A 17,979-nucleotide genomic window follows, 5' to 3' on the forward strand; every position below is an offset into this window, starting at 1 on the left:
TTTGCCAGTCTGTGTCTTTTAATTGGGGCATTTAGGCCATTTACATTTAAGGTTAACATTGTTATATGTGAATTGGATCCTGTCATCATGATACTAGTTGGTTATTTTGCACATTATTTGAAGCAGTTTCATCATAGTGTCATTGGTCTTTATATTTTGGTGTGTTTTTGCAGTGGCCAGTACTGGTTTTTCCTTTCCATATTTAGTGCTTCCTTCAGGAGATCTTGTAAGGCAGGCCTGGTGGTGACAAAATCTCTCAGCATTTGCTTGTCTGGAAAGGATTTTATTTCTCCTTCGCTTATGAAGCTTAATTTGGCTGGATATGAAATTCTGATTTGAAAATTCTTTAAGAATGTTGAATATTGGCCCCCACTCTCTTCTGGCTTGTAGGGTTTCTGCTGAGAGATCTGCTGTTAGTCTGATAGGCTTGCCTTTGTAGGTGACCTGACCTTTCTCTCTGGCTACCCTTAACATTGTTTTCCCATTTCAACCTTGGAGAATCTGACGATTATGTGTCTTGGGGTTGCTCTTCTTGAGGAGTATCTTAGTGGTGTTCTCTGTATTTCCTGAATTTAAATGTTGGCCTGTCTTGCTAGGTTAGGGAAGTTCTTCTGGATAATATCCTGAAGTGTGTTTTCCAACTTGGTTCCATTCTCCCCATCACTTTCAGGTACACCAATCAATCACAGGTTTGGTCTTTTCACATAGTCCCATATTTCTTGGAGGGTTTGTTTGTTCCTTTTCATTCTTTTTTCTCTAATCTTGTCTTCATGCCTTATTTCAATCTGCCATCTCTGATATCCTTTCTTCCACTTGATTAATTTGGCTACTGATACTTGTGTGTGCTTCACAAAGTTCTTGGGCTGTGTTATTCAGCTCCATTGGGTAATTTATGTTCTCTAAACTGGTTATTCTAGTTAGCGGTTCCTGTAACATTTTATCAAGGTTCTTAGTGTCCTTGCATTGGGTTAGAACATGCTTCTTTAGCTCAAAGGAGTTTGTCATTACCCACCTTCTGAAGCCTTCTTCTGTCAACTTGTCAATCTCATTCTCCGTCCAGTTTTGTGCCTTTGCTGGTGAGGAGTTGGGATCATTTGGAGGAGAAGAGGCACTCTGTTTTTTGGAATTTTCTGCCTTTTTGCGCTGGGTTTTCCTCATCTTCGTGGATTTACCTACCTTTTGATCTTTGAGGCTGATGACCTTTCAATGCGCTTTTTGTGTAGGGGTCATTTTTATTGATGTTGATATTGTTGCTTTCTGTTTATTAGTTTTCCTTCTAACAGTTGGGCCTCTCTTCTACAGGTTTGTTGCAGTTTACTGGAGGTCCACTCCAGACCCTGTTTGCCTGGGTATCACCAGCGGAGGCTGCAGAACAGCAAAGATTGCTGCCTGCTTCTTCCTCTGGAAGCTTCATCCCAGAAGGACACCAGGATGATGCCAGCTGGAGCTGTCCTGTATGAGGTGTCTGTCGGCCCCTGCTGGGAGGTGTCTCCCAGTCAGGAGGCTTGGGGGGTCAGGGACCCACTTGAAGAGGCAGTCTGTCCTTAAGCAGAGCTTGAGCACTATGCTTGGAGAACACTCCTTGTCAGGATCAGCTGCTCTCTTCAGAGCTGGCAGGCAGGAATGTTTAAGTCTGTTGAAGCTGTCCCCACAGCCACCCCTTCCCCCAGGTGCTCTGTCCCAGGGAGATGGGAGTTTTGTCTATAAGCCCCTGACTGGAGCTGCTGCCTTTCTTTCAGAGATGCCCTGCCCAGTGAGGAGGAATCTAGACAGGCAGTCTGGCCACAGCCACTTTGCCACACTGTGTTGAGTTCTGCCCAGTCCAAACTTCCAGGCCCCCTTACCACTATCGGGGAAAACCACCCACTCAAGCCTCAGTAATGGTGGACGCCCCTCCTCCTACCAAGCTCTGTTATCCCAGGTTGACTTCAGACTGCTGTGCTGGCAGTGAGAATTTCAAGCCAGTGGTTCTCATCTTGCTGGATACCGTGGGAGTGCGACCTGCTCGCTGAGTGAGATCACTTGGCTCCCTGGCTTCAGCCCCCTTTCCAGGCGAGTGAACAGTTCTGTCCTACTGGGGTTCCAGGAGCCACCGGGGTAAAAAAAAAAAAAAAAAAGGGCAGCTCAGTGTCTGCCCAAATAGCCACCCAGTTTTGTGCTTGAAACCCAGGACCCGGGTGGTGTAGGCACACTAGGGAATCTCCTGATCTGCAAATTGCAAAAAATCCTGGGAAAAGCATAGTACCCAGGCCAGATAGCACGTCCCTCACAGCTTCCCTTGGCTGGAGGAGGGAGGTCCTTGGCTCCTTACACTTCCTGGTGAGGTGACGCCCCACTTTGCTTCTGCTTGCCCTCGGCGGGCTGCACCCACTGCCTAACCAGTCCCATTGAGATGAACTGGGTACCTCAGATGGAAATGCAGAAATCACCTGCCTTCTGCATTTGCTGGGAGCTGCAGACTGGAGCCATTTTGCCAATCGAGTAATTTCTTTCAACTTAGTTTTCTAATCAATTGTTAAAACATGCATAATTATTTAAATATTGGCATATGTAAATTTGGAAGTACGGCAGTATGGAATAAACTATTTAAGCCAACATTTGAGGGGTAATGCATGTAAGACCAGGTGTGATTCTCATTTAATTAATATCAGGCTCATCAGTCTATGCAGTTCCATTTTCAATACTGACATGCATAAACAACAGATGCAAAGCCTATACACATTCAATAAATTTTTTATTACATTATTATCCTCATTATGGAAGAGTTGTGTCCGTCTACATAAACACATGCACATGCACAACAGTTAAGGAAAGTGATTCTAAGTCACCTAAATACCTAAAATACACAGACCAAAGATGTTTTTGTACCGAACAGGGTTTGAGATTAAATGAAAATATCGGCTGGGTGCGGTGGCTCACACCTGTCCCAGTGATACGGGACGGGGGCAGTGCTAGGTAGAGAAAGGCAGGTCCCTGGCTAGGGCTCTACTCCCACGGAGCTAGGTGAGGACAGGCACTCCTGCTTTGGTGCCCAAAATGCTGAATTTTCCAAGACCACGCTGGGCCGCCACACCCTCATCCTGGGCCTTGAAAACCCTAGCGGACAGACACAAAAGTGGCTGGATGTGGAGAGGCGCACATTGGCGGAAGAAGACAGAAGTGGCTGGTCACAACAGTAGGCTGCAGAAGAGCATGCACCGGCAGGCCGGCAGGCCAGCAGGCCAGTGACTGGCAGAAGGACGCGGAGTTTGGCACCAGTGGTCTAAGATGAGTCAGGCCGCTGAGCTGCCCAACTCCAGGGGAAAACCATCGCCTTTCTGGCTCCCCTATCAGGTGAGAGCTACTTCCACTCAGTAAAACTTTGCACTCATTCTCTGAGCCCACATGTGATCCAATCCTTCTAGCTCACCAAGTCAACAACCCAGAATGCAGAAAGCCCTCTGTCCTTGCAACAAGGTAGAGGGTCTAATTGAGCTAGGTAACACAAGCCGCCTATAGACGGCAAAACTAAAAAAGCACACACCCACTGGGGCTTCAGGAGTTGTAAACATTCACCCCTAGACACTGCTGTGGGTTGAAGCCCCACAGCCTGCTCGTCTGTATGCTCCCCTAGATGTCTGAGCAACGAAGCACTGAAGAAGCAAGTCACACACCCATTGCATGCCCTGCGAGGGGGACAAGGGGGCCTTTCCCCTTTCACCAGCACTTTGGGAGGCTGAGGTGGGTGGATCACCCTGAGGTCAGGAGTTGGAGTCCAGTCTGGCCAATATGGTAGAACCTTGTCTCTACTAAAAACACAAAAAAATTAGCTGGGCGTGGTGACAGGTGCCCGTAATCCCAGCTACTTGGGGCGGGTGGTGGGGCAAGGGGGTCGGTTCTGAAGCAGGAGAATGGCTTTAACCTGGGAATCGGAGGTTGCAGTGAGCCAAGATCGTGCCACTGCACTCCAGCTTGGGCAATGGAGTGAGACCCCATCTCAAAAAAAAAAAAAAAAAAAAAAAAAAAACAGATGATAATAATAATAATAATAATAAATATTAAAGAAAGTGTTCTACTGATTGCCTATGGCATAATTGTTCATTTGTGCTCCTTTTGTTTTGTTTTGTTTTACAAAGAAACATTACAGCTATGAATTTTAAAAGCTTTTTTTAGTCTCTGTCAGTATAGTGGTAATTCTCTTTAATTATCTTTAAAATTCAGAGGCCAAACTATGTGGCATAGGACATGTCAGGATCATCCCTAGAGTCAAGACTCTGATGTTCATGGCTAAAATCAGATGTAAGACTAAAATTATCAAACTACACAACAATTAGCAGGCAAACATTAACATGGCATTATTTATTCTCATCATAATATTTTAGGCATTTTTAAAATCCCTTCAGGAAAGACTGACTAAAAAGAGTGGAACTTACTTTGAATTTAGAAATTCTGAAGGGCGGGTTTGACTATTGACCCTAGAGATTTACAAAAAGACAGACTTTTGTGGAAAATATACATCCTCAATGTCTCAAAGCATGTATTAGGTAATTGTATGCTCCCCTTGCTAACAATGAATGTTTGTTTCCCCACAAAATTCATATGTTGAAACCTTAACCCCCAAGGTGATATATTAGGAGGTGGGGCCTTTGGTTGGTGATTAGGTCTCTAGGGCAGGGTCCCTCATGAATGGGATTGGTGCCCTTATAAGAGAGACCCTGGAGAGCTTTCTCACCCCTTTCAAGAAGATGGTCATCTATGAACCAGGAAGCAGGCCCCCGCCAGGCACCAAAAATGCCAGCATTGTGATCTTGAACTTCCCAGCCTCCAAATATTTCTCACAGTTTTATAGGCTGGGAATCTGTTGCAATGGCCCAAACATACTAAGACAGATTCTAACCTCTTTGGTGCTCTCTGCAACACTGCCTCACACATTAGTCCCCATTCTTGGGCATTTTCAAGCTATTCTGTTCCACAAGGTTCTTTCCCACTTCCTTCAGCCATGCACACATCTTTCCCATTCAGAAAATAACTTCCCTCAACCAGTCTCCACCTCTAGTTACTACTGCTCCTCTCTCACTCCCTTTACCACCAGCTATCTGGTAGTTTATATCGTCTGAATTCATTTCCTCAAGTATTTATTGCCCACTCGTCCTTTTACAATCTGGATTCTGCTTCTAGCACTTTTCTGAAAACTGCTTTCACTAAGGTCATTAGTAAGATGCTCCAGGAGATTATGATTGCTCACAGTGTGAAAGGCTGTTGGATAGGATGGCAGTTGAATCTGGACCTCCACATGTGGCACTGAGTAAAAAGACAACCTAGGCTTCCCAAAGTAGCATGTTTAGGGGTCATGAAATAGTCTGTATTACCAAAAGTAAGGAGACATTTACTAACATCCTCAGGCACATAGCCTCTGATTCAACGAGAGGTTAAACATTAAGGTTTCACTTATACAGAAGAAAGAAAAAAACAACATTCAAGAATATTACCCAGTCAAATTAAGGATAAGGACATTCTGACATAATCAAGGAAACTGAAAATAGAAAAATTATATTTTTAAGGAAAAAGGATCCCAAAATAATTGAGAAATGAAGCAAAATTAATAGCTCAAGAATAGAGGGCTTGTAGGAACTTAAAGAAAATGACAAATGATGAAACAAAGCAAAAATAAAGTCAGTCTAAATGATTCAAAGTTTCAATACAAAACTAACATGAAAAATGAATTGCACAAAAGGAGCTATACCATATAAAAATCATATTTAAATAAAATTGTCTAGGTCAAAAAATAGATTATATTAACAAAGAGTAATACAGGGAGTAAAAAAAGAAGTTTGCGAAATTCAAGCTGACCAAAGATATAAGCAAATAGTTTATGACTAAAAATGTATAAGAATTTAAATAAAAAGAAAATTTTTTATCTGGAGTTTTAAAAATTGATTGCATGCAATTATATGATCTATCCATATAAAATGCACATATTTTGACCTCTGGTCTAAGATGGTTTCAAGTTATAGATATAATATATAACTCTCTTTTATTGGAACTAACATTCCAATTGTTTTTTTAAAGGCAGAAAAAAATATATCAAACAATACAAATATTTTAAAAGTAGTTTTTGTAGATTAAGCAGAATTTGAGGTAAAAAATATTAAAAAGTATACAACACAAGGAAAATAAGTTATGAATCATGAAGTACAGAAAGTATGAAAATATATAAAGCAAAATATTTCAGGAATACAAGTATTCATTTATAAAAATGCAGTAGAAGAGATCAGGCTGGGCACGGTGGCTCAAGCCTGTAATCTCAGCACTTTGGGAGGCTGAGGCGGGTGGATCACGAGGTCAGAAGATCAAGACTATCCTGGCTAACATGGTGAAATGCGGTCTCTACTAAAAATACAAAAAACTAGCCGGGTGTGGTGGCGGGCGCCTGTAGTCCCAGCTACTCGGGAGGCTGAGGCGGGAGAATGGCGTGAACCCAGGAGGCGGAGCTTGCAGTGAGCTGAGATCTCGCCACTGCACTCCAGCCTGGGTGACACAGCGAGACTTCATCTCAAAAGAAAAAAAAAAAGATATCACACTATTCTATCAATCTTTGACAAATTAAGTTAAAGTATAAATAAGGGTACAGAAGATATAAATAATATGATTAGAAAGTTTGATTTCAGAAATTACAAATATATCATTTTATGCCATATAATAAAGACAATCCACTTTTTCTTTTTTTTTTCTTTTTTTGAGACAGAGTCTCGCTCTGTCCAGGCTGGAGTGCAGTGGTGCAATCTCAGCTCACTGCCTCCAACTCCTGGGTTCAAGCGATTCTCATGACTCAACCTCCCAAGTAGCTAGGACTACAGGCGTGCACCCCAACACTCTGCTACTACTTTGTATTTTTAGTAGAGGCGGGGTTTCACCATGTTGGCCAGGCTGGTCTCGAACTCCTAACCTCAGGTGATCCACCTGCCTCAGCCTCCCAAACTGCTGGGATTACAGGTGTGAGTCTGGCCAAGATTTTTATTTGAACTGCATTTAGCATATAAATTAATTTGGAGGCAATTGATACATTCACCGTATTTAGTCTCTCTCTCACACACACACACACACACACCACACACACACACACACACACACACACACACACACAGAGTAGGAAATATATGGCCATTCATTTAAATATTTTTCTTTTTTTTATTATTATACTTTAAGTTCTAGGGTGCATGTGCATAACGTGCAGGTTTGTTACATATGTATACTTGTGCCATGTTGGTGTGCTGCACCCATCAACTAATCAGCACCCATCAACTCGTCATTTACATCAGGTATAACTCCCAGTGCAATCCCTCCCCCCTCCCCCCTCCCCATAATAGGCCCTGGTGTGTGATGTTCCCCTTCCCGAGACCAAGTGTTCTCATTGTTCATTTCCCACCTATAAGTGAGAATATGTGGTGTTTGGTTTTCTGTTCTTGCGATAGTTTGCTGAGAATGATGGTTTCCAGCTGCATCCATGTCCCTACAAAGGACACAAATTCATCCTTTTTTATGGCTGCATAGTATTCCATGTTGTATATGTGCTACATTTTCTTTTTTTTTTGAGACAGAGTCTCGCTCTGTCCCCCAGGCTGGAGTACAGTGGCCGGATCTCAGCTCACTGCAAGCTCCGCCTCCCGAGTTTACGCCATTCTCCTGCCTCAGCCTCCCAAGTAGCTGGGACTACAGGGGCCCGCCACCTCACCCGGCTAGTTTTTTGTATTTTTTAGTAGAGACAGGGTTTCACTGGGTTAGCCAGGATGGTCTCGATCTCCTGACCTTGTGATCCGCCTGTCTCGGCCTCCCAAAGTGCTGGGATTACAGGCTTGAGCCACCGCGCCTGGCCTATGTGCTACATTTTCTTAATCCAGTCTGTCACTGATGGACATTTGGGTTGATTCCAAGTCTTTGCTATTGTGAATAGTGCCGCAATGAACATACATGTGCATGTGTCTTTATAGCAGCATGATTTATAATCCTTTGGGTATATACCCAGTAATGGGATGGCTGGGTCATATGGTACATCTAGTTCTAGATCCTTGAGGAATCGCCATACTGTTTTCCATAATGGTTGAACTAGTTTACAATCCCACCAACAGTGTAAAAGTGTTCCTGTTTCTCCACATCCTCTCCAGCACCTGTTGTTTCCTGACTTTTTAATGATTGCCATTCTAACTGGTGTGAGATGGTATCTCATTGTGGTTTTGATTTGCATTTCTCTGATGGCCAGTGATGATGAGCATTTTTTCATGTGTCTGTCGGCTGTATGCATGTCTCCTTTTGAGAAACGTCTGTTCATATCCTTTGCCCACTTTTTGATGGGGTTGTTTGTTTTTTTCTTGTAAATTTGTTTGAGTTCTTTGTAGGTTCTAGATATTAGCCCTTTGTCAGATGAGTAGATTGCAAAAATTTTCTCCCATTCTGTAGGTTGCCTGTTCACTCTGATGGTAGTTTCTTTTGCTGTGCAGAAGCTCTTTAGTTTAATTAGATCTGATTTGTCAATTTTGGCTTCTATTGCCGTTGCTTTTGGTGTTTTAGACATGAAGTCTTTGCCCATGCCTATGTCCTGAATGGTATTACCTAGGTTTTCTTCTAGGGTTTTTATGGTATTAGGTCTAACATTTAATTTGCTTTTGTTTTCATAGAAATTCTATGCCTTTTTAATTAGTAGCTAATATTTCCTTAGGGCACCAATGATAATCCTATTATAATCCAAGTATATATTTTTTTCCAATATTTATACCACAGTTTCTCTTCCTCCAGCTCCTCCTCTACCCTTCTTTCTCTTCATTTTCCTTCCTTCCTTCTTGTTTTGGTTTGTTTCAAAGCATTAGTTTGAATTCCGGGAAAAATAGAGATGGTGCTGCCAGGCCACGTCATTCCTAAATTTAACTTTGATGGGGTGCTTTATTAAATATAAGATGAGAATTTGGTTAGAAATAGAAATTCTTGGCCGGGCGCGGTGGCTCAAGCCTGTAATCCCAGCACTTTGGGAGGCCGAGATGGGCGGATCACGAGGTCAGGAGATCGAGACCATCCTGGCTAGCATGGTGAAACCCCGTCTCTACTAAAAATACAAAAAACTAGCCGGGCGAGGTGGCGGGCGCCTGTAGTCCCAGCTACTCGGGAGGCTGAGGCAGGAGAATGGCGTGAACCCGGGAGGCGGAGCTTGCAGTGAGCCGAGATTGCGCCACTGCACTCCAGTCTGGGCGACAGAGCGAGACTCCGCCTCAAAAAAAAAAAAAAAAAGAAATAGAAATTCTTAATCATGTTAATTTATCTTTAAGTTTAGAAAAAAAATTTCAACCTTCTTCTGGGTTGTTAAACTTTTTTGATTAATACAAAAGAAACAGATTTTCCTCTTAATTATCAACTTTCTCCTTCATTGATCATTTTGAAGTATATTTTCATTTTTTTATTGAGCATTTTGCTTAAGATTTTTGAACTGATATCTATAAGTGAATTCATTACTTTTTTTGTCCTGGTTACTTTAGATGGTTGTGTTTTCTTTCTACCTTTTTAAGCATTATGTGTAGTGAATTTATTTTAATACTTTCAGCTAATAATAAAAATACCATAGAACTGCTTCAAGTTTGACTTTGTAACTGAGTTTTCATACATATTATATTCATTTTAATTATTTTCAAAGTTAGTGTTTTCCAATATGTTAAAGCAATGTCTTTTTAACAAACATGAAAATATTATGCCTATAAATTTTAATTGAATTCCAAAATAAATTAAATATGCCCTCCCTCTTCTGTGAATTACAATTGTAGTTTGTAATTTAAATACTAAAGTATAGGCTGAGGTGGGTGAGCCACCTAAGGTTAGGAGTTTGAGACCAGCCTGCCAACATGGTGAAACCCCATCTCTACTAAAAACAATACAAAAATTAGCTGGACATGGTTGCACCTCCTAGCTACTTGGGAGACTGAGGCAGGAGAATCTCTTGAATCTGGGAGGTGGAGGTTTCAGTGAGCCGAGATTGAGCCACTGCACTCTAGCTTGGGTAACAGAGCAAGACTCTTCTCAAAAAAAAAATAAAAATAAAAAATAAAAAATAAAAACAAAACAAAACAAACCGTATATTAACAGAATTTAAAACAATTTTAAAGTATTTTTATGTTGCTTCTGTAATAACACATGAACAAATATTACAAGAAAAAATATAAATGAAAGAAGAGTAAGGAGAATGAACTTGCTTTACTGATACTAAAGCATATTTGTAAAGTTATAATAATTAAAACATTATAGTATAAGAACAGTTAAGTCTGCTACAAAACTAAAGACCTCGCAACAGATGTTTGTATTTTTAATCACATATGATTTGTCAGAGGAGAAATTGATACTGACCATGAGGTGAAAAGTTATGCCTGAAACATTAGGAAGATTCCAAGAAGAACCGCTGAAAAAACAAACATACAAAAATTATCATGTTTGTTGGCAAGTGAAGGAATGAAAGCACTTAATGAGACAGTAGAGAGTGAATGAACTACAAGGAGAAGAATTCAAAAACTAAATACAGATGACCCTTGAACAATGCAAGGGTTACAGCACCAACCCCCAACTTCTCACGCAATTAAAAATGTGTGTATAGGCCGGGCACGGTGGCTCATGCCTGTAATCCCAGCACTTTGGGAGGCTGAGGTGGGCAGATCACGAGGTCAGGAGATTGAGGAGATTGATTCATCCTGGCTAACACGGTGAAACCTCGTCTCCAGTAAAAATACAAAAAAAAATTAGCCAGGCGTGATGGCGGGCGCCTGTAGTCCCAGCTAGTTGGGAGGCTGAGGCAGGAGAATGAGTGAACCCAGGAGGCAGAGCTTGCAGTGAGCCAAGATGGGGCCACTGCACTACAGCCTGGGCAACACTGCGAGACTTCCTCTTAAAAAAAAAAAAAATCTGTGTATAAATTTTGACTCTCCAAAAATGTAACTACTAATAGCTTACTCTTGACCAGCAACTATACTATTACATTAATGGTCAACACATACTTTGTATATGTATTATATACTGTATTTCTACAATAAAGTGAGCTAAAGAAAAGAAAATGTGGCCAGGCGTGGTGGCCTTCCAGCACTTTGGGAGGCTGAGGTGGAAGAGTTGCTTGAGGCCAGGAGTTTGAGAGAAATTAAAATGTTATTAAGAAAATCATAAGGAAGAGAAAATATATTTACTATTCAGTAAGTGGAAGAAGTGGAAGTGGACCATTATAAAGGTCTTCGTCCTCGTGGTCCTTATATTGAATAGGCTGAGGAGGAGGAAGACAATGGGGTTGGTCTTGTTGTCTCAGAGGTGGCAGAGGTGGAATAAAATCCATTTTTAAGTGTTCCACAGAGTTCAACCTGTGTTGTTCAAGGGTCAACTGTACATAAAACAGAAGTACACAACATAATCCTATACTTTTTCTAGTAGATAATGAAAAAAGAAAATTTGCCAAATAAGAGTTACTGATAAAACATTTAGAGTAGTAAAACTTCTTTTAAATGTTTATTTTAAAAATATTTGTAGTTCAAAAGCAAGTAGAAATCATGAAAGATTATCTTTTTTTTTTTTTTAATTTTTATTTTATTTTATTTTATTTTTTTATTATACTTTAAGTTCTAGGGTACATGTGCATGACTTTATATCATGTATACTCCCAATGCAATCCCTCCCTCCTCCCCCCTCCCCATGATAGGCCCCAGTGTGTGATGTTCCCCTTCCCGAGTCCAAGTGATCTCATTGTTCAGTTCCCACCTATGAGTGAGAACATGCGGTTTGGTTTTCTCTTCTTGTGATAGTTTGCTAAGAATGATGGTTTCCAGCTGCATCCATGTCCCTACAAAGGACGCAAACTCATCCTTTTTGATGGCTGCATAGTATTCCATGGTGTATATGTGCCACATTTTCTTAATCCAGTCTGTCACAGATGGACATTTGGGTTGATTCCAAGTCTTTGCTATTGTGAATAGTGCCGCAATAAACAACGTGTGCATGTGTCTTTGTAGTAGAGTAATTTATAATCCTTTGGGTATATACCAGTAGTGGGATGGCTGGTCATATGGTACATCTAGTTCTAGATCCTTGAGGAATCGCCATACTGTTTTCCATAATGGTTGAACTAGTTTACAATCCCACCAACAGTGTAAAAGTGTTCCTATTTCTCCACATCCTCTCCAACACCTGTTGTTTCCTGACTTCTTAATGATTGCCATTCTAACTGGTGTGAGATGGTATCTCATTGTGGTTTTGATTTGCATTTCTCTGATGGCCAGTGATGATGAGCATTTTTTCATGTGTCTGTTGGCTGTATGGATGTCTTCTTTTGAGAAATGTCTGTTCATATCCTTTCCCCACTTTTTGATGGGGTTGTTTGTTTTTTCTTGTATATTTGTTTGAGTTCTTTGGAGATTCTGGATATTAGCCCTTTGTCAGATGAGTAGGTTGCAAAAATTTTTTCCCATTCTGTAGGTTGCCTGTTCACTCTGATGGTAGTTTCTTTGGCTGTGCAAAGCTCTTTAGTTTAATTAGATCCCATGTGTCAATTTTTGCTTTTGCTGCCGTTGCTTTTGGTGTTTTAGACATGAAGTCCTTGCCCATGCCTATGTCCTGAATGGTACTACCTAGATTTTCTTCTAGGTTTTTATGGTATTAGGTCTAACATTTAAGTCTCTAATCCATCTTGAATTAATTTTCGTATAAGGGGTAAGGAAAGGATCCAGTTTCAGCTTTCTACTTATGGCTAGCCAATTTTCCCAGCACCATTTATTAATAGGGAATCCTTTCCCCATTTCTTGTTTCTCTCAGGTTTGTCAAAGATCAGATGGCTGTAGATGTGTGGTATTATTTCTGAGGACTCTGTTCTGTTCCATTGGTCTATATCTCTGTTGTGGTACCAGTACCATGCTGTTTTGGTTACTGTAGCCTTGTAGTATAGTTTGAAGTCAGGTAGCGTGACGCCTCCAGCTTTGTCCTTTTGACTTAGGATTGTCTTGGCAATGCGGGCTCTTTTTTGGTTCCATATGAACTTTAAAGCCGTTTTTTTCCAATTCTGTGAAGAAAGTCATTGGTAGCTTGATGGGGATGGCATTGAATCTATAAATCACCTTGGGCAGTATGGCCATTTTCACGATATTGATTCTTCCTATCCATGAGCATGGTATGTTCTTCCATTTGTTTGTGTCCTCTTTGATTTCACTGAGCAGTGGTTTGTAGTTCTCCTTGAAGAGGTCCTTTACATCCCTTGTAAGCTGGATTCCTAGGTATTTGATTCTCTTTGAAGCAATTGTGAATGGAAGTTCATTCCTGATTTGGCTCTCTGCTTGTCTGTTACTGGTGTATAAGAATGCTTGTGATTTTTGCACATTAATTTTGTATCCTGAGACTTTGCTGAAGTTGCTTATCAGCTTAAGGAGATTTTGGGCTGAGACATGGGGTTTTCTAAATATACAATCATGTCATCTGCAAACAGGGACAATTTGACTTCTTCTTTTCCTAACTGGATACCCTTGATTTCTTTCTCTTGCCTGATTGCCCTAGCCAGAACTTCCAACACTATGTTGAATAGGAGTGGTGAGAGAGGGCATCCCTGTCTTGTGCCAGTTTTCAAAGGGAATTTTTCCAGTTTTTGCCCATTCAGTATGATATTAGCTGTGGGTTTGTCATAAATAGCTCTTATTATTTTGAGGTATTCCATCAATACCAATTTATTGAGCGTTTTTAGCATAAAGGCTGTTGAATTTTGTCAAAAGCCTTTTCTGCATCTATTGAGATCATGTGGTTCTTGTCTTTGGTTCTGTTTATATGCTGGATTACGTTTATTGATTTGCGAATGTTGAACCAGCCTTGCATCCCAGGGATGAAGCCCACTTGATCATGGTGGATAAGCTTTTTGATGTGCTGCTGAATCCGGTTTGCCAGTTTTTATTGAGGATTTTTGCATCGATGTTCATCAGGGATATTGGTCTAAAATCTCTCTTTTTGTTGTGTCTCTGCCAGGCTTTGGTATCAGGATGATGTTGGCCTCATAAAGAGTTAGGGAGGATTCCCTCTTTTTCTATTGATTGAAATAGTTTCAGAAGGAATGGTACCAGCTCCTCCTTGTACCTCTGGTAGAATTCAGCTGTGAATCCATCTGGTCCTGGACTTTTTTTGGTGGGTAGGCTATTAATTGTTGCCTCAATTTCAGAGCCTGCTATTGGTCTATTCAGGGATTCAACTTCTTCCTGGTTTAGTCTTGGGAGAGTGTAAGTGTCCAGAAATTATCCATTTCTTCTAGATTTTCTAGTTGATTTGCGTAGAGGTTTATAGTATTCTCTGATGGTAGTTTGTATTTCTGTGGGGTCGGTGGTGATATCCCCTTTATCATTTTTTATTGCGTCTATTTGATTCCTCTCTCTTTTCTTCTTTTTTAGTCTAGCTAGCGGTCTGTCAATTTTGTTGATCTTTTCAAAAAACCAACTCCTGGATTCATTGATTTTTTGGAGGGTTTTTTGTGTCTCTATCTCCTTCAGTTCTGCTCTGATCTTAGTTATTTCTTGCCTTCTGCTAGCTTTTGAATGTGTTTGCTCTTGCCTCTCTAGTTCTTTTAATTGTGATGTTAGAGTGTCAATTTTAGATCTCTCCTGCTTTCTCTTGTGGGCATTTAGTGCTATAAATTTCCCTCTACACACTGCTTTAAATGTGTCCCAGAGATTCTGGTATGTTGTATCTTTGTTCTCATTGGTTTCAAAGAACATCTTTATTTCTGCTTTCATTTCGTTATGTACCCAGTAGTCATTCAGGAGCAGGTTGTTCAGTTTCCATGTAGTTGAGCTTTTGGATTGAGTTTCTTAGTCCTGAGTTCTAGTTTGATTGCACTGTGGTCTGAGAGACAGTTTGTTATATTTTGTTTCTTGTACATTTGCTGAGGAGTGCTTTACTTCCAATTATGTGGTCAATTTTGGAATAAGTGCGATGTGGTGCTGAGAAGAATGTATATTCTGTTGATTTGGGGTGGAGAGTTCTATAGATGTCTATTAGGTCCGCTTGGTGCAGAGATGAGTTCAATTCCTGGATATCCTTGTTAACTTTCTGTCTCGTTGATCTGTCTAATGTTGACAGTGGAGTGTTGAAGTCTCCCATTATTATTGTATGGGAGTCTAAGTCTCTTTGTAGGTCTCTAAGGACTTGCTTTATGAATCTGGGTGCTCCTGTATTGGGTGCATAGATATTTAGGAGAGTTAGCTCTTCCTGTTGAATTGATCCCTTTACCATTATGTAATGGCCTTCTTTGTCTCTTTTGATCTTTGATGGTTTAAAGTCTGTTTTATCAGAGACTAGGATTGCAACCCCTGCTTTTTTTTGTTCTCCATTTGCTTGGTAGATCTTCCTCCATCCCTTTATTTTGAGCCTATGTATGTCTCTGCATGTGAGATGGGTCTCCTGAATACAGCAGACTGATGGGTCTTGACTCTTGATCCAGTTTGCCAGTCTGTGTCTTTTAATTGGAGCATTTAGTCCATTGACATTTAAGGTTAATATTGTTATGTGTGAACTTGATCCTGTCATTATGATATTAACTGGTTATTTTGCTCGTTAGTTGATGCAGTTTCTTCCTAGCCTCGATGGTCTTTACATTTTGGCATGTTTTTGCAATGGCTGGTACCGCTTGTTCCTTTCCATGTTTAGGGCTTCCTTCAGGGTCTCTTGTAAGGCAGGCCTGGTGGTGACAAAATCTCTAAGCATTTGCTTATCTGTAAAGGATTTTATTCTCCTTCACTGATGAAGCTTAGTTTGGCTGGATATGAAATTCTGGGTTGAAAATTCTTTTCTTTAAGAACGTTGAATATTGGCCCCCACTCTCTTCTGGCTGTAGAGTTTCTGTTTGCCGAGAGGTCTGCTGTTATTCTGATGGGCTTCCCTTTGTGGGTAACCCGACCTTTCTCTCTGGCTGCCCTTAAGATTTTTTCCTTCATTTCAACTTTGGTGAATCTGGCAATTATGTGTCTTGGAGTTGCTCTTCTGGAGGAGTATCTTTGTGGCGTTCTCTGTATTTCCTGAATTTGAATGTTGGCCTGCCCTACTAGGTTGGGGAAGTTCTCCTGGATGATATCCTGAAGAGTGTTTTCCAACTTGGTTCCATTTTCCCCCTCACTTTCAGGCACCCCAATCAGACGTAGATTTGGTCTTTTTACATAATCCCATACTTCTTGCAGGCTTTGTTCATTCCTTTTCTTCTTTTTTCTTTTGGTTTTCTCTTCTCGCTTCATTTCATTCATTTGATCCTCAATCGCTGATACTCTTTCTTCCAGTTGATCGAGTCGGTTACTGAAGCTTGTGCATTTGTCACGTATTTCTCGTGTCATGGTTTTCATCTCTGTCATTTCGTTTATGATCTTCTCTGCATTAATTAATCTAGCTGTCAATTCTTCCACTTTTTTTCAAGATTTTTAGTTTCTTTGCGCTGGGTACGTAATTCCTCCTTTAGCTCTGAGAGGTTTGATGGAGTGAAGCCTTCTTCTCTCATCTCGTCAAAGTCATTCTCTGACCAGCTTTGATCCGTTGCTGGCGATGGGCTGCGCTCCTTTGCAGGGGGAGATGCACTCTTATTTTTTGAATTTCCAGCTTTTCTGCCCTGCTTCTTCCCCATCTTTGTGGTTTTATCTGTCTCTGGACTTTGATGATGGTGACGTACGGATGGGGTTTTGGTATAGGTGTCCTTCCTGTTTGATAGTTTTCCGTCTGACAGTCAGAAGGACTGTCTGTTGGTCTGTTGAGATTGCTTGAGGTCCACTCCAGACCCTGTTTGCCTGGGTATCAGCAGCAGAGGTTGCCGAAGATAGAATATTGCTGAACAGCGAGTGTACCTGTCTGATTCTTTCTTTGGAATTTCCTCTCAGAGGTGACGCCACCCTGTGAGGTGTGGGTGTCAGACTGCCCCTAGTGGGGGATGTCTCCCAGCTAGGCTACTCAGGGGTCAGGGACCCACCTGAGCAGGCAGTCTGTCCGTTCTCGGATCTCAACCTCCGCGTTAGGAGATCCACGGCTCTCCCCAAAGCTGTCAGACAGAGTCGTTGGCGTCTGCAGCCCCCCGCCCGCTCTTTCCCCTAATGGGCTGCAGCTGTGCGCTGTCCGCAGAGGTAGAGTCTACAGAGACAGGCAGGCTTCCTTGAGCTGCTGTGAGCTCCACCCAGTTCGAGCTTCCCAGCGGCTTTGTTTACCTACTTAAGCCTCAGCAATGGCGGGCGCCCCTCCCCCAGCCTCGCTGCTGCCTTGCGGATAGATCGCTGCAGACGGCTGTGTTAGCAGTGAGGGAGGCTCCGTGGGCGTGGGACCCTCCCGGCCAGGTGTGGGATATATTCTCCTGGTGTGCCTGTTTCCTTAAAGCGCAGTATTGGGGTGGGAGTTACCCGATTTTCCAGGTGTTGTGTGTCTCAGTTCCCCTGGCTAGGAAAAAGGATTCCTTTCCCCCTTGCTCTCCAGGTGAGGCGATGCCTCGCCCTGCTTCAGCTCACGCTGGTCAGGCTGCAGCAGCTGACCACACCGATTGTCCGGCACTCCCTAGCGAGATGACCCCAGTACCTCAGTTGAAAACGCAGAAATCACCGGTCTTCTGTGTCGCTCGCGCTGGGAGTTGGAGACTGGAGCTGCTCCTATTCGGCCATCTTCGAAAGATTATCTTTTAAATAATTTGATAATGTATTAACAATTGTGTCTCCTTTTATTATTTAACTTTGTTCTAAGTAGCACACTCTAAAATAGCTGTAGGATTCTATCTTCTCAAGAAAATTTTTATAGCCTTTGGTAAGATTTTTAAAGTAGAAACAGAGCTGACCTTGGAGTGTAGTAATTTATTACTAAGGGCTCTCTGTAAAATAAACTTTAAAAGTCACAAATGAAGACTTATCTTCCACAAGCTTGTCAGAAGATAAGATTTCTACCTAAGGACTTCATAGGAGAAGCATTGACCTTGCTCTGGTAGCTTTTATATTATGTTTCATTTATAGAAGG

General features: G+C 41.5%; 1 long non-coding RNA gene across 1 annotated transcript in view; it reads right to left on the reverse strand.

The window, feature by feature from the left end:
- Positions 1-17,979, reverse strand: part of LOC117069867 — a 91,348-nt gene that overhangs the window by 63,404 nt on the left and 9,965 nt on the right. The window contains exon 2 of the long non-coding RNA XR_004431694.1: positions 10,360-10,411. This is a non-coding gene — a long non-coding RNA (uncharacterized LOC117069867). The remainder of the gene's footprint in view (positions 1-10,359; positions 10,412-17,979) is intronic.

This window comes from Trachypithecus francoisi, unplaced genomic scaffold (assembly GCF_009764315.1).
Source record: "Trachypithecus francoisi isolate TF-2019V2 unplaced genomic scaffold, Tfra_2.0 Lachesis_group3, whole genome shotgun sequence".
Classification (NCBI taxonomy): domain Eukaryota; kingdom Metazoa; phylum Chordata; class Mammalia; order Primates; family Cercopithecidae; genus Trachypithecus; species Trachypithecus francoisi.